We start from the raw sequence: 15,962 nt of genomic DNA on the forward strand, positions 1-15,962 counted from the left end.
CTTTGGCCACTTGCACTCAGTGAATGCCCTTGGAATAGCAGCTCTCCCCCTGAACTGAGCTGTGTACCATGCTGGTTAATTTTGTGTGCCCTGTGGATAGAGAATGAAAATTTTAATGCATGATTTCTGTGTCAGGCCAGCACAGCCACACGACCTGGCTGAGCTGCACAGTGCACCTGTGCAATAGAGACTGCATCTCTGCAGGGTACAGTGCTTCTCACCCTGACTCCTCTGCTTTATTGAGATGGTTCCAGCTGCTTCTCCAGCATCTTGTGTGCTGCTTCTGTGATGCTAGAAAAGAGGGAGAAAAAACTCCCTGGGCTCAACTGCTGACCAAAACTAGGATGCAGCATTAATTAGTCATGGGTGTTCCTGAGCTGAATGTACCTGCTGAACTGGGAATCCAGGAAGGTCACTGAGAGTCTCTCAAGGCAGTTTTATAGCAATTATTTCCTCAATCGTGTGCATATGGCAATTTTGGAGTTCATATTTTCTTTTAGAAGCTTATACCATATTTGTGGTTTCCCTTCTGAATTATGCTAAGGCCTGCCTGAACAGGGATGGGGAAGGGGACACATAAAGATGCTAAATCAGAAATGTGAGCCCAAGAGATGTGGGACAGTTTGACTTGGAAATCAGACTATTTTTCTTTTCCTGGCTTTTGTGTTCTGCTGTTCTCAGCAGCCACCAAAGGCTGATCTTTCATGCTGGAGCTGGACTCTATTCTGAGTTTATCTACAGATTTGAGGTCTGTGTGTGGGTGCTGCCTCTTGGAAATGCTTCTGGGACATGGCCAGCTGTGGGCTGAGTCTTCAAGCTGTGTAGGTTTGTGGTACAGGGGCAATAGTACATGACATACAAGCGAATGGTGTGAGTATCATATGGATAATGGCTATTTATTAATATTCTCTATTCTCTGGATGACATTTGGCAAACACAACAGCTGGACTGCCCTATAAAGAAATTCAAATGACTTCTTGGAATGGAGACATTCACTTGTTCTGTGAAGATTTTATAGATGGCACATTACCTGCAAGGGTGTGCTGTTTTCTACAGATCCTGATCTCTTGGAGTTTTATTTCTGTTGTGGATTCATGTGTGGCTTAGGAAAACCATGTATAACCCAGCAGGTGGTTGTAAACTTTATCATGCTGGAGAGGTGTGGCAGCAGGATGAAAGTCAAGAATTATCTTCCCTATTGATTTAATGTAAACTCTATTCAGCAGAGAGCACAGTTGAATGAAGATACACAGCTCTTCCTGGCTGTGTGGTCCTTCTATTCCCTAGCATGGGTGATAGTAAATAGGAATATAAATCCTAACTGCCAGGGTGTGTCCTCTTCTGAACCTGTGCCATTGTGTCATGTTCTTAAAAGTTCCTTTGTGTCTCAGTTAGAAATCCAGCTGTGGGAGTTCAGTTCACCTGTAAATGAAGAGATTGCAGGAGATGGGAATAGCTACAAAATGTCCTTTTTTTGTCCTGAAATGTTTTCTGCTATGCTCACTCACCAGCCAGGGTTAAGTGGTAGACTTGCTCCCAGCTGAGCTGAAATGTAACAGCATTGCACAGAGCTTTTTAATCAAACAGCTGATCTTGGTATCAGTGTTGGGATGTTATGTTTTGAAGCTCCTCAGTTTTATTTCCTAATGCCCTTATGATGTCTGTCCTTGCAAAAGCTCTGTGGTGTGTTTGGAAGTGGCACAGTGCTTTTCATGATCTTAAGCGTGCCTATTAAAACAAAAAAAAAAAGGCCATATTGAAAATCCATTTTCTCCTTGCAGGTCTTGAGCAATTTTGTAAGATATAATAAGATGAGCAATCTGGTTCTGGCAGTGAAAAGAACAGATGCCAAGCTATAATTTCCCTTACCAGAAAATGCTGTGGAGTCACTTTGTGTTGTAGAAAGAAGAATCTGTGTTATTAATAGAGGACAGTTAAAACTTGGAGTCCTGAGAGCACACACTTCATCTGGTCTGTGCCATATGGAGGGTGGTAGGCAGGGAGACATCCTGGCCAGCCAGGAGAGATTCCAACATCTTGGAGTGTAAGAGTTGTCTGTACCTTGACTTAGCAGCAGAAACTCCTGGGTGGCACATATGATAACACCAAGAAGTTGTGTTTCTGACTATAGGAACTGTTTCTATATTTTTTTGAAGGCTGGCCTCCATGGAAAATGGCAGAGCAAAGCTGGAATTACCCAATGGCACTGAACTGGTAACTAAGGGGCCCTTTTCACACTTCTCAGATGAACAGATTCAAGGAATTGGTAAAAAAAAGTATCTCCAGAATGCTGAAATTTGCCTTTGAGAAAATATACTTTCTGTTATCTCCAGAAATATTCTGGGTGCTTCGCTATCCCCACCTCCTTGCCAAGGTCAGACACTGATAAGCTTCTGGAGCAATACATTTGCCCACTTATTCTGTGGATACAGATGTGCAGCACTGGTGGTTGGTGCTGAGTCACAGGGGTAAATTCACACCTGAATTTACTATATTTGACTATCCCTGGGCTAGCAAGCCCTAACTTGTTTAAGCAGTTTGCAACTTATTCCCTATTCTGTCCACCTCTCTTCTTATTATGATTGTGTTAAGTGTTGGGTCACAAGTAACTTGTTTTTCTGCAGGCTGTTGCAGAGATAACATTGCACTCTCAGCATCATCAGATTTGTTCATCTCCATTAACTGATGGGCTTATACTTTCCTTTCCTGTCTTCTTTTAATGTATTTATAGAGCCTCCTTTGTTGTCTTTATGTCCTTGTTAGTTGTAATTCAACTTGTGCCTTAGCCTTTCTGATTTATCCCTGCTTGCTTATGCTAGTCCTTTATACTTTGAGATGCTTGTCCTTGTTCCCACTTTCTATACAGTTGCTTTTTGATTGTTCAGCCTTTAAAGTGCTCCTAATGTAACCATATTGGTTTCAAGCTATGTTCAATAGCTTTGCTCTGTACCAGGATAGGCTGCTATTGTGCTTTTTGTACAGTCCCTTTCAGCACTACCAGATCCTCTGCATTCCTCCCTACCTTAGGTTATCTTCCCAAGAGACCATCCCTCACAGTTCTGAATGTCTGACACTTTTTTTTTTTTTTAAGTCCACTGTCCTCATTCTCCTGGACTCTTTCCCTTCCTCTGCTGTCTTATGATCACTTTCATCTGCACTGCTTTCCACCTTTCAGTTCTTAACAGTTTCTCCTTATTGGAATCAAATCTGAATTCCCACAACTTACTATAGTTTGCCTCAGCTTTTAAAACAAAGACTTATCACCATCACAAAGAACCTAGACTCTGTTTCATGCTGCACTGTTTTCAGTAACCAATATCCTCCAGAGAAGGTGATACTTCTGCTATTTACCCAGAAAAGACTCATCCACTTCTTCTCTCTGTAAAATTCTCTTCTTGCCACTTTTTCCTGAGCAAGAGATCTGGAACAGGACCTGACATTTCTGAGTCTGAGCTTCAGGCAAGCATTGCTGCCATGAAGTGCAGCGCCCCTTCTCTTTTTTTTATTGTTATTCCCCCAAATAGATGTGTTTATAGCTTCCTTTTTTTTCTGAGTTCTTATTTCTTAGAACATCATTTGAAGTAGGGAAAAATTCCAATGTTAGACACCAAGTAAGTAAAATCAGAATAGGAACCTTTTTAATCTCAACCAGAAATTGATTTTTCCTTCACAGTGGGCTTTGAGCTGCAGTGAAACATCTCTGCTCATTATTGGAATCCAATACAAAAGCTGATAAACTAAAGTTGGTGTGTTATAGCTTTGCTTTCAATGCTGTCTGCCCCTCTCCTTAACAGGCTGTATCAGAGAATGTATTTCCTGTGCCATTTGAGGCTTCTCCTCTGATACTACTTATAAATTATAGGATGAGAAGAAGTGGCCTTACGTTGCACAGGTGAAACCTAGATTGGATATTAGGAAAAGTTTCTTCACTGAAAGGGTATGGAGCACTGGAAAAGGTTGCCCAGGAAAGTGGTTCACCAGATTTGAGATATTTGGAAGATGTGGTTTGGTGGTGGTCTGAACTGTGTTAGTTTTACAGGGGAATTTGATCTTAAAAGTCTTTCCAACCTAAATGATTCTGTGTTTCTTCAGAGCAGAGTTACCTGGCCAGCTAAATCTGGGAATCAAGAGACCACATCATTCTCATTTGACTGTCCCTCACAGAATCTCCAGTCTGGCCTCTTATGGCTTTCTGTTAAAATAGTCATTTCCCAAAGAAGCTGTATTTGCAAGCTTGGCTGGTCTCAGTGACATGGATGCCACTGATTTAATAGTGGGAACAGGTAAATGTGCATGTGAACAGGGACAAGCATTGTCAGTAGAACTGATGCATAGTTAAATGAAGAAAGGGTACGGATGCAGAACAATAGTTTTTATTGGACTTACAACCCTCTGCAGTATTTGATATATCCATAAATACAATCCACCATCACTGGACCTATCAGCTTGATCCCATTACTTGTGAAAGCCACTTTTAAAATTTTCTTTCTTTTTAAATTTTTGTCTGAATTCCCAGGCTGGAAGTATTAACTCACATCAGATGCTGCTTCAGTCTTGCTGACTTAGCATGGTTTCCAAGAAAATGTTTACCTAAGGTGAGAAAGAGAAATGATTCTATTATTAGAAGCTTAAGATATCATTTGCCTACAATGTAAGCTGATTGATTCAGCTAGTGCAGATCACAGATGGGCAAATGATTTGACTACCTGCTGAGCTGGGATAGGATTGGTAGGTTCAAGTTTCTGCTCTGCTCGAGAGTTAATCCATTGCCAAAATCAGAGGTGTTCAGAAGCCTAACTCTGAAGAGGGGTGAGAGATACAAGTGTTTGATTTGGATATCACAATCTCTGAAGTCCCCTCTTGTCTGAAGGCATATGTAAATACCTTTTTATTGTGTCTGGTGCCTGGAAATTTTAAAGGTTCCTTAGTAATAAATAAAACTGGGACACAGTTTGTCTAGAGAAGAAAACTCATGCAAGGTACAGGTTATCAATTATTGGAATAAATTAGCCTCCAAACTTATGTGAATGCCCTCTTTCATACATAAAGTGGCCTTACGTTAGAGGAAGGAGTGGCAGGGCTTTAAAACTTCCAGGACAATGATATCCATTTGGGAATGTAAGGAACCCTAATTCATGTGTGCTGCCTCCCTGCCACTAGCTAATCTACCTCATTTTTCTGAGCATTCTCATGATGAAACGACCCACGTTAAGTCTCCTAGGCAATTACTTGAGCATAATCCTCACAAACGCTGATGGTAACAAATGCAAACCCTGTTCTCCACAACTGTAACTACTGTCAATATTTCCTATCTCTGGCAGCAATCCTACCTGAAGTCTCATTCCCTCCAGCTGTGCTATTCAGCCATCTTCTGCCATCAATTGCCAAGTTTCAAAGCATTCTTTGCATCCTGCTGTATCTATTTGTCTTTTCTATGTAGATATATTTTGAGGCTAAGACCCTGTCTCGCTGGGACATTCCAGCAGGGTTGCATACCAAGGCAGGCAACTGCAGCAGTGGGTTGTGTAGATGTTGAGCTGAAGAGCAAGGCCTGTATTGGCCTCCCAGGGAAAAATGAACAGTGAATTGGTCTCCATATTACCTTTTGCACCTCAGTAATTTTTCACCTACATGTGAACAGACAGATCAACCCTGAGCTCTGAAGCAAATAATTTGTCGCATTAACACATAATTATTGGGGAACCCTGTATCATCACATGAAGTATAAGCCTGCTTCTGTGTGCAACTGGATAGCCATCTGTCCTGGGGTATTTAACCTCTAGACCTAACAGCACAAGGACAAAAACAGAAAAACCTTCATATTGGAGCACAGGGATCAGAGGAGGCCTGTGTAATTACTAGCCATTAAATAAAGTATGCCCCTAAGTCTTCAAATGCCAAGGCACATGTGTAATTAGCTGATAAATTGCACATGAATAATTAGCCAGCAGCAAAATACAGAGGAGCAGAGGGATGCTATTCTCCTTCCCTTTCTTCTTGAGGGAAGAGCACTATGTACATTGCTTACTTTAATGAAATGTTGGTCATTGGGTTAAATGGCACGAGGACTATCAGAATTGGGACACTGCACTTCACAGGATGTCTGGACCCAGGATTTGCTGCCTTATGAACCAGTGGTGATATTTATACAGTTTGGAGATGAATGGTGGCTATACCCTCTGTTATTTCATGTGGGTTGTGTTTGCACACAGTTTGAGGGATGTGGAACAGAAGCTGCTGCTGAAGTACCTGGCAGTCATTCCACCCATGGAAATGATCAGCCTTGGGGTGTTTGTAGGACTGGATTTTTGGTTCCAGATCTGTGGGATTGAGGCTAGATTTCCAGCTGCCTGGTGCTGGTACAATGCTGATGATACAGGGATTACTCCAACATCCTGATTTACAGCCCTTGTGATGAGGGCAAGGAATGGACCCTTATTCAGGTCACTGTGCTGAGCTACAGCACATTAGCTGAGTTGCATGAGTGTCCTTGACTGCTGGGTTAAAAAACAAGCAAACAAAAAAAAGCAATTAATTTTGATTTCATTTCTTTAGATAATCTGACCCATTTTATGATGAGATTCCGTGGACATTTACAGTACTTCAGAAATGTCATCAATCTGCCTGTATGAGCTTCTTCTATTTTAATAATTACTAAATCTTTAAACATAATTTCCCTTTAGACACATCAATATTTCTAGATTTGACAAAAGTTGGAGTGAAACAAATAGAATCAGACTTAAGAGCTGAAATCAGATTTCTTTCAACTAACCCCCCCAAATTGTGAATTTTCATATCAAAGGATGTATTGAAAGGTATATTGATTGTTCCGAGTGCCTGAAAACCTCATCATGTTTAGTAATGTAACTCTGGGTCTAACAATCCGAAGCAGATTCATTGCAGTGTCCAAGAAATGGGTTGTTGAATGGAATTGTTTGCTTGCAGTGTGTTACTCAGCCTTTAGATGTCTCCTGCTGCTGAAATCAGCTTGGAAAGGGCACTCCGTGGTTATCAAGGAAGAGGGAACCTAAGTTTTGCTGACGCCTCTTTCTGTTACCTTTAATAGGTGACTTTATATGTGACTTTTTTTTTTTGACAAAATATCTAATTCCATACACCATGGTAGATAACAAGGGTGGGTAGTGATGCTCCTAGCTCCCAAATCAGTTGAAGCATTTCTTCCCAAAGCAGCTTTTTGGAACTCTGAGGCTTATGATTATGTCTAAATGATTATGTCTAAATATAGCATTTTCCGCAAAGTATATATGTATTTCTAAAGTTTGAGCACATAGAAATTAATTCATGATCATAGAACAGCAAAGATTTTTTTTAAACATTAGATTAATATAAGAAGAAATAGAATTGGCATGCTGGAAGTGACTTTAGAAATACCCTTTTATAAGTACATACATAAAAATTATTTCATATGCATAAGCTTTTCCTCTCAAATAATCCCACAGCATTTTGCAGATGGATGTACTAACTATAGCCAATGAAACTGAACATTAAAATGCAACCTGAGAAGTGCTAGATTCAGAAAAATTTGCAGATTTTGGGAAAATTGAAGGCTTGCTTGCTCCAGAAATTGTTTTTAAATGCTGAGTTTTATTTTCCTCTCTCTGGTTTGTATAAAACTGTCCCTGCTAAAGATGCAATTTTTTTCTCACTAAATTTTTTTTATAAGCTTTTGTGTTTTGCATGATTTTTCCTTTCCCCTTCCCCAAAACACACTCAACATGAGCTGATGTCAATCTGATCGTGTTGGCAGTGACTCCACCATACAGCTTTAAATTTTGGAGTTGAGAGTATGAAATAGCAAATCAGAACCAGGAAATTTACAGTTCAGAGGGTTAAAATCTGTTTGGGAGAAGAAGGCTTATACCCTGCTTCTTTCCATTAGTGCACCACTGTTTTGATTATCAGGATTAATGATCTTGACTTTTGGCTCTCAATGAACTATGTCTCCAGTGCAATTCATTTCTCCCTCCTACTGAATAGCTGGTTTAGAAGCCATTAAATAACCTCCAGAATCTCCAATGTTGCTAGAGGCAGCTAAGATTGAAGCTGCACGCTGTTTCTGGTTGGATTTGATTAGGTAGTTTATTTATCCTACTGCACTTCTGGAAAATTCTAAAGCTTTCTGTGTAGAGAACTCTCTGGATATATTTGTGTTGGAATGACTAGTGGAACCTGGTGGAAGAAGATGTGTAAAATAGGCAGAAATCACAACTGCAGAGTGTTTAACCAGAGCCTATAAGGCTGAAGAAAACTTGTTTTAAGATGCCAGCCTTCACCAAAAGTATAAAAAGTTGGAGATCTTACAGGAGGAACAGTTCTTTAAAGAACTCTGACCTAACTTTTCACTCCAAAAGCTTTGGAAATGGATGTGTTTCTAAACAATTTGAAAGACATGACTTATATCACTCTTAAGAGAAACTAAGATCTATCTGGAATGGTTTAGATCAAAGGAGAGTGGTCATTCCTGAGGGTATAGAAGTAGATTAGACAAGGTCATTTGCTAACTGTATCTTCTGTAAATCTTTGATTATATCTCATTTTATACTCTATCCTGGAAAGCATTGGAATATTTGGAACTTCTCCTCAATGATTTTTTGCTCACTTGTGTGATGGGAAGGTTTGTGCCAAGAGGCTGGACCATATTATGTTGGGATGTTAAAGAACTGACCTCTACAGAAGACATGATATATGGTACATTGCACTGTTGAACTTATGCCTAACTTTTAATTTGTATGATTTATTAGGGCTTAATTTTAGACCACTGTAAAGATGCTAAATCTAAGTGCTAATTTTTAATTGCATAGGCAGAGATGAAAATGCTTACATATTTAAAGAGTAGCTGAGTTAACTCATCATACTTCTCAAGGCAGTTTGATCTTTTCTGTCAGCTAATATTGTCCTCCTAGTAGCTTTGACTGTGCTGGGAAACTATTATTGTTTCATTACCTGAGAAGAACTTTACACATTATGTGTGGACAGAGGGAAGAATTCATGCAAAAAAAAAAACCCTTTGTTTGAAAAAGTCAGTTTTATTTACTCTTAAGGATTTCCAGGCCAGCATTCTCAGCCCAAGGCTCCTGCGATCATGGAGTATATGAGATTTTCTGATACTCATGGTCATGAAAATTCAGGGTGTTAAAAGTGAAATTGGGACTGTGTTATTCTCTGAAATCATAAAAATGAAAAGCACAAGGGGTATTTTTATGATTTCACTCTGAGATCATGCCACCAAATGGTTGCATAAATTAAGTGACAGGACAACCAGCTGTTTGATGGATGAGCTCCATCAGGACAGCAGGATTGTCTCTTCTTTGGTGGAATGCAGGAGTGAGAATGAGTGTAAATGTTTTTTTCACTGATTTTCTTGACCAATCACTTAAAAGTTCTTTCTGTAGTCTCCTGACATGTTGAGAATTGAAATAATTCTTGGTGTCTCAGATCTTTGGATAGAAATTAGAGGTTTAGGCTCTGATCTTGACCACAGCCATAAATATTCTATGCTGCTTCCTTGGAGCAAAATCTGCTGTTGGTGGATTACTGTCCTCCTTCAAACTAGTGGTGAGAAATTGCCACAGAGCAAGCTCTGTCAGTTCTGGTCTCTTCAGGATCAAATTTCATTCAGGATGGGAAGAAACTTGTGTTGCTTTCAACTAGAGAGTCATAATCTATCTGAATTTTAGCAAGCAATAGGATTGCCTGAGAAACGAAGAAAAAGGATGTGGAAATGTTGGTGTTACTGGTGTGCATTGAGTAATGCATTGATTCTGTCCTTAAAAGGAAGCACTTCAGGGTCTGACATGTGGGAAGCTGTAGAGGATTTGGTTCCTCCTGAGCTGATTCAAGAGTGCCTGGCACCCACAGGCACTTTGAATGGAAGTACAAGCAGCTCATAGACAAGGGTCAGGCCCTAAGGAGTGTTGTGTGTGCAGATATGCCAACAACAGACTCTAGAATTTGATGGGAGCAGAGTCTCTTCTTTTGCTGGTAATGCTCTACAGTTTGAAGATCAAATAAAACTTATACCAGTAGTGAAGGTAGGACTGAGGTCTAAACATCCTCCTATAGACCCCAAATTCTGAAGCATGGGAGAAAGTTTTCATCTTGTTCTTATCTTGCTCCAGTTTTGTGCCACAGCTAGTGGCACAAATGGTTTCCATAATGTACCTTGATTTGGTCATACACAACTGCACACGCTTCAGGTCTCTTAATCTCATTTTCTGACTGGCAGTAAATCACATATTATAATTTATATCTATCTAGCTGTAGGGATAGACAGTCATGCCTTAATTGAGCTCAGTCTATGGCTGCTGTAACTTGTTTTATGTCTACTTTCCCTTTCCATCCAAGCTTGAGGATCTCAGAGATGGCAGTAAACAAAAGATAAGGATGAATGTCCTTGGGAGGCTGAAATGGCTTCTTGTCAGGCCACACTAGATTGCCTTTAAGAGTTAGATTTCATGAGGAAAGCAGGCTGAGGCCTCTAAAGTATTAATCTAAGCCATGTGTAGGGAATATGAATCTCTGCAAATGGTTCTACTGGGGGATGAGAAAGCAGATGCAGATCCCACAGTGCATCATAGATTTTCTCTGCTGTTTGCCACCACAGCAGTTCACAGGGATAGCCCTTCATGGCCTGACCTCCAGGGAGACACAAACAGGGCAGAAAAGCACTGCACCAAGAGCTGCTAGACAGAACCCAAAGTTCCTGCAGCCAGAAAGGGGAGGTTGCTCATTGTTGCATTGCAGTGAATCTCTCTGCAGAGGTTCACATTATAAAAAAATCTCTGGGAAAGGATAAATCTCAGTGGCTTCAAAAGCCAGACTTCCATAGAGCTCCTTACAGTCCTTTGAAAGCAAGCTGTCTTAGGCTATTTCATGGGTGCTCATCAGCCCAGAGGAAGCTTCTGGAGAAAGGTTTCTGCTGAAATTGCTGTCTTTGTTAGACTCTTGGCTATAAAAGTATTGTAACAATGTCCTTGGAAGGCCTTTCTGGAGACAAAGGATTTCAAATATCCAAAAACATGTAAATATTTGTCAGTGAAAAAATTACCAAAGATTTCAGACAGCTCATGTGATTGGGCCCTACAAATACACTTTATATCAAGCCTCTGTTATGGCAACACATTTCCCTTCATGGATTTCTGAGGCTGTTCTGGAGCTTGGTGGGAGCCCATCTGGCATTTGGATCCCATTGTAGAGAGTGCAGTGACTTTGTTTTGTGTTTGCAGACTTCTGACTGTCACTAATGGCCAAACAGCAGGGAGCTGGGAGCAGAATGGTGAGGAGGGTGCAGAGGAAAGGTCTTTCACCCCATGTTCCTGAGGTTGTCTTAATTAAGGCATAAAGGGCAAGCAGGGCTTTTTTTCTCTTATGCACATTGAAAACAATTGCTTGTATGTGTCAAAAACATTTCATTCCCTTCATGGCTTTCTCTGTGTATTGATTTACTCAATTAGTAGTACATGGCATGCTTTTCTTTTTAACAAAATGGTCTGGGACTTTTGACATTCAAAGGATTGGACAATGCAAAGGAAACACACAAGCTGTTGGAAATGGTCTTTGGTACAGAGATCTCTGGGTCTCTTTTCACCCAATACTTACAGCTTCTACAAAGCACAAAGTACTCCACTTTTCCTGTCTTTGCAAAGTATTTATGGCAATAGAGACATACTTTGTTACCTGTAATTGTTGAGACCCTTACAATGCCACCGACTACAAGACAAAAATGTGAATTCTGTAAAGAAAGAAACCAAATTCAAACAACTTTAGTTGTTTTGTTTCTGAAGTGTTGACATCAAATACCAGACATCAAATGGAGTGAAACAAAGTCCCTAATGTCTTGTTTTTTTTTGAAAAGATATAATGATCTCTCCCTCTCTGACAGACAGTTTATTTTTGGTCACATTCAAAGCTCTGTTTCCTTTGCTTCTGGTAATGGGAGGATGTGGCCCTGAAACGTGTCTGTATGGAACAAGGTTGGAGTTTGAACTGAATGTTTTAAGAAGGATAATCAAACATTTGCACTGCTGTGTTCTTCCCACTCTGCCAGATGAGAGCCAGAGACACTGCTTGATCAGAGCACAGAGGCTGAGGTCTGGCCTCCTCGGTGACTTCCTGATGGCACAGACATACTGACTCTCCTGTACTGTCACTGTCTTCCTCTCTTTTATCTTGCAGTGTTGGACTGCAATTGAACAGTTCTTCAGCCAGATTCCAGAGGAGCTTTCTGGGCTCCTCTGTTTCATTTTCAATGCTCAGAGGTTTTATAGAATTAATGTGACTTCTAACTGGAACGGGCAAAACATTTAAAGAATCTTTAAAGATGCTGGTAACTAATTTCCTCTCTTTGCTATGTTTTCCTGCTGTATAGATTGTTCAGATGGAACTCATGTTAGTGGAGGAATGGAACCTGGATATTTCTGCTTGGAACTGGAGGGGTCTCTGTCAGACTAAAGCAAACCTGAAAGAAGCCCTTGGCAGTATGAGGGTTGCAGTATATGAGGGTTACTGCTGGCTTTAGGAAGCTGTGCTGACACTTGTCAGCTTGGCATAACTCAATAAGGCTGGCCATGTGCAGCTAAAGTCTTTGTAACTCACTAAGCAAATTTTGCCTCAAGGTTAGTGCCAAATTCCAGAAGAATTTAAATATATCTTCATTAGCATCTCAGAAAATCCCACCATTAGTGGGTAACTTCCTTTTACTGTATGTTGTTTTACCTGCCCTTTTGCTTTAAGTTTTTGAAATGAACTGGCCTGATGTTTATCAGGAATTAAATATCTTATTTCTTGGTAAAGACATTGAGATCAGTGATTTAAACATTTTCTCTGAAAGAGGTGGGGGGAAATTACATTCTAAAATTTCATTAAACCAAAAATACATGTATTACAGGGGTTTAGCTAAGCCAACATGAGTCCTGTAAGTCTCATAAGATGCTTACTTATTTCAGTTGGTCTGTACGTGGATTGCTAGTTCCTGATTTTAGGAAACACTGACTAGTCAGTATCTGAGGCCTTAAGAATTGTTTAGCTTAGATGAAAAAATAGCTGGTGCAACTAAACTTTCCTGATATAATTGCATTCATCCAGTGAATGTAGGCCAGTCTTTCTTTCAGTTAGTCTGCCCCAAAAGTCCCTTTTTTTTTGAACTGTGTACTCACTTGAAGAACCTCCCATGCATGGGTAAACAGTCAGCCTAGTTTGGGAATTATGATTTCCTTATCTTTCACTAAAATGGAAGTTTCATTTTCCCCTCCTTCTACCCAAAGGCTATTAAACCAGTCCCCTGTAAAGTGGTATGAGCACTTACAAACCAGAACAAGGCAGCAGTGAGACAGAAGATCTCAAATACAGCCCTATTTGGATTTTGGGAAGTAGAAATGAATTTATTTCGAAGGCTTTTTGTTTAGGCAGCATATAACCAACATTTTTTCTTTTCACACTCAAAATACTGTCTCATCCATTTTTTTCTGTACCCTTGCTTTTTGTCTCAGTGTGCTGAATACTGTGGTCCCCAGAAGAACGTGGGACAGACATCTATTGTCATATGAGCTGTGAAGGACCCTAGAGATAAAATTATACAGTTAGAGCTGTTACTGACAGCTCATTGAATTCTGACAGCTTTGCTCAGGAGAGGAATAAATTTATTGAGATGTATTAAACTCTTCATCCCTACCTTGGAAAGGGAGTCCTCTTATGGCTGCAGAAGGACAGCGCTGAAAAGAGCATCTACAGTGTCTGAGAGAGACTGGGCCCCAGCTGCCCATCTGACAGCAGAGTTGCCTGCCTGGGCTTCCCTTGTTCTGCTCAAGGGAATTCCCTTCTGGAATTGAGTGCCAGAAGCCATCAGTTTGAAGAGCTGAAATCCTCTACCTGCTCCTGCTGGGGTGCTCATAGCAGGACCCTCGTCTGTGTGCAGATTAAGGTGGCCTTGGGCAGCTTACAAGGGGCATATCCCAAGCAGCTGTATCTCTGTGAGTCTCTGGGTCTATCTGATGTACATGACATGAGGATACAGCTGTCCTGGTTTGAAAAGCAAAACCAGTGAGATGCTCTTTGTTAGAAATACAATTTATTAGGAAAAAGGGAACAAAGAACCAAATACATACAATAGAACAAAAGAAGAACCACTGACAGAGTTAGAGACACAACCTGACACTTGCTGGCTAGGGCGGTGGTAGCAGATGTGGTTCTGTCTAAGCAGTGCTCCTGTAGACTGATGTAGTTTCCCTCTGGAGGTCCAGTGCAGAGAAGGTCTCAGCTGTTCCTCTTCGAAGAGGGGATCCCTGATATCCTTGATGGCATCGTTTGGCTCCTCCCTCTGGGCGGAGCATCTCACAACAGAATGCTGTGATCTTATCACTCATGTGGCTAAAAGAGCAGGTCCTCCTGGAGGGACTTATCTCTGAGTACGAGATAAGGAAAAAAAAAGGGATTGCAGCTCGAGGTGGTAATGGAATACACCCCAATATTATAACCTAAGACAACAGCCCACCGATCTGAGGGCATTTCTAGCTTGATGAATATTCCAAACATGGTAATTTCATACAGAGCCCTGTGAAACTCTTCACCAGAGCAAGTTTGCTCTAAAAACAAAACTGTCCCCACTTTAATGGGCAGATCTGGTATAACACAATGACCTTGGGAAGCTTCACTCAATCTTCTGCTAAAGGCGACTATTCATTCACTCTGCATCATAATTGCCCTATTTCAAGGCTAGAGCCACCTTCCCTTGGGATAGGTTTCACCTTTGCTCAGCTGAGCATGTGTAGGAGTGATCCACAGGAACACATGGAAAGCAATTTAAAGCAGCAAATTCCCTGCTGCTTTCAGAAGCTGTTAAATCAGGCAGCTCTGGAGTGAAGAGGGGGTACAATGCAAGAAATTCTCCCATTCTAAATAGTTTCTTCTGTTGTGAGCTGACATGGTTATTTTCCTCCAGTGCTCAATTCTTCCAGTATAAATTTTTCAACAAGGATTTTCTTTTTTCTTAACAGCGGTGGAAGAAAAAAAAACAAGATAAAGGTGGGAATTTTCATAAATATGCTATGTATTTGTAGTCTGGCATTTCCCCTAACTCAATAGATCTATAATAAAAGGATGTTTGGATACAGACAAGTAATATTTTTACCACTTGTTTGGCACTGATTGATGGAAAGACTATGTCTGGCTGTTCTGTCTTGAATGACAGAAACAGGTCATGAGGCTGAGTGAAGTTAATAAATGATAAAGGGTACTGGTCCAGATTCTGCCTGCCTCCTACATGGCAAGGGTTTTAATTCAGGCAGTAAACAGTAAACATCTCCCTCTGATTTGCAGTGGGCTATGCTGATGTGTGACCCACAGAAAGAGGCAGCTCATGCTATAGAAATGAAGGTCTTTGTTCTGGTGTCTCCAGGAATGGCCAGTGGAAGTGGTCCTTAGACACTGCTATGTGCACTCTTTCCATCACTTCCAAGTGATTAAAAGTTTGTTAGTTGAAGGCTTCAGCATCTGTCAGTTTTGGATGGTTTGGTTGAGATTCTGCTTGCCCTTAATCCTTCATGACGTCAAGTTAACCAGACCTGGCTAAGACCCTTCAGGTAAAACACTTGGCTTCCTCAGCTTTGTTTTGCTGCTTACCACACACACAGTGAAGCCACAGAGCTGATTTTATGCATGACCTGGTGGGTTTGATTGGTTTGATTTTTTTTCTGGGGACCTTGAAATACTTTCACCAATATGAGTTATCTTCTTCTGATATGCACAAACATTTGTGTTGTGTTTAGGAGAAATATCCCAAATAGATTGAGAACAGCCATGCATGGAGGACCAGTTTGGACTGGTTTTTATTGTTAATTTGTGATTAATGGATAGACACAATCTGCAAGTGAGTACACCCCATGCCACTTCTAGAAGTCTGTAGAAATAATCTGCTGGATTTCTTGTTTGACCTATTTTACATAAAA

At 40.6% G+C, this 15,962-nt stretch overlaps 1 long non-coding RNA gene across 1 annotated transcript in view; it reads right to left on the reverse strand.

Annotated features, from left to right (window-relative positions):
• Positions 1 to 4,267: 4,267 nt before the first annotated feature.
• Positions 4,268 to 15,962, reverse strand: part of LOC144246612 (uncharacterized) — a 45,882-nt gene continuing 34,187 nt past the window's right edge. Inside the window, exon 3 of the long non-coding RNA XR_013340267.1 lies at positions 4,268 to 4,590. This is a non-coding gene — a long non-coding RNA (uncharacterized LOC144246612). The remainder of the gene's footprint in view (positions 4,591 to 15,962) is intronic.

Source organism: Lonchura striata, chromosome 7 (assembly GCF_046129695.1).
Source record: "Lonchura striata isolate bLonStr1 chromosome 7, bLonStr1.mat, whole genome shotgun sequence".
Taxonomy (NCBI): domain Eukaryota; kingdom Metazoa; phylum Chordata; class Aves; order Passeriformes; family Estrildidae; genus Lonchura; species Lonchura striata.